The 1,126-nt window shown below is 64.0% G+C and overlaps 1 protein-coding gene across 1 annotated transcript in view; it reads left to right on the forward strand.

The window, feature by feature from the left end:
• NAV1 (neuron navigator 1) overlaps window positions 1-1,126 on the forward strand; it is a gene marked incomplete at its 5' end in the record, with an annotated part of 68,855 nt that overhangs the window by 38,513 nt on the left and 29,216 nt on the right. The window lies entirely within an intron of this gene.

Here is a 1,126-nt window from a genome sequence, read left to right on the forward strand (position 1 = left end):
AGGGGGATGGTGGTGGACGGAGGTTCGAATGCGAGGTGACCTGCTATAGTGTCCCAGGTCTGGCTGGGGTCGGCGGCTGGATGAGCCAACGCATCGGCCCAAGTGAAGACAGCTCGCGCGGCCGCCCATCACCGTCTCCCCCGGTGAGTGGCTAGTTCAGAGCGGAAGACGGTCACGGAAATACTGTTAAAGTTGTCCATTTGCGCCCGGCCCGCGAGGCTCAGGGGTGGAGCATCCACATGACGACCTGTGAACCAGGAGGTCAGGGTTCGATTCCCCGTCAGGGCACAGGCCCGGGTTGCGGGCTCCATCCCCCGTGTGGGGCGTGCGGGAGGCGGCCGATCCATGATTCCCTCTCATCACGGATGTTTCTATATCTCTCCCTCCCTCTCCTTTCCTCTCTGAAATCAATAAAAATATATTTTTTTTTTTTTAAAAAAAGGGGGAAAGGCTAGGAAAGAGCCTGTTTCCCTCCCTTCCCCTGTGAGAGGCGAGGAGGGGCGGGCGGGGGGGACGCTCTGAAACCGGAGAGAAGGCAAACAAGCGGGCGCCGAGTCAGCATTCCTCGCCCACAGTTGGTCCTAATTACGGAGCCGGGGCCTGGGCTCAGGCTCTGCTTTTTCTCTTGTCCGTCTGTCCGTCTGCCGCAGCTCGGAAACAGCCTCTCGCGTCCCCGGCGTCCTCACCTCTCCGTCCGAGCCCACCACCCTGCAATCACCCTTCCCCACCTCGAGGTCCCAGTAAGCCGTGCGGGTCCACCGGGTCCCATAAAGCGCTGGCCGCCCCAGCCGCCCGCGGGCTGAGCAGTCGGGGGTCTTGTGTCGTTAGAGGAGGAGCTTGCGGCCCTGTGCCAGGGTGCGGAGCCGCGGGTCTCCGGGTCCTGCCCCCCCTGGGTCAGCGTCCTGGTTACTGACTCACCGGGCGTCTGTGTTCCAGACTCGAGGAGGCGGACTCTGTGTCCGAGCCTGACCCCCGAGAGCCTGGGGAAGCGGCAGGATTTCCCCCCCTGTGGTCACAGCGAGTCCGCCCTGCCCACCGCCGCGCCCGCACCCCGGGCCATTCACGCCTGTGGAATGGCTGGCCCTGACCCGTGGGGAGGGGACCGCATGAGAGAAGCCTGGGAGGG

Source organism: Myotis brandtii, unplaced genomic scaffold (assembly GCF_000412655.1).
Source record: "Myotis brandtii unplaced genomic scaffold, ASM41265v1 scaffold975, whole genome shotgun sequence".
NCBI lineage: Eukaryota > Metazoa > Chordata > Mammalia > Chiroptera > Vespertilionidae > Myotis > Myotis brandtii.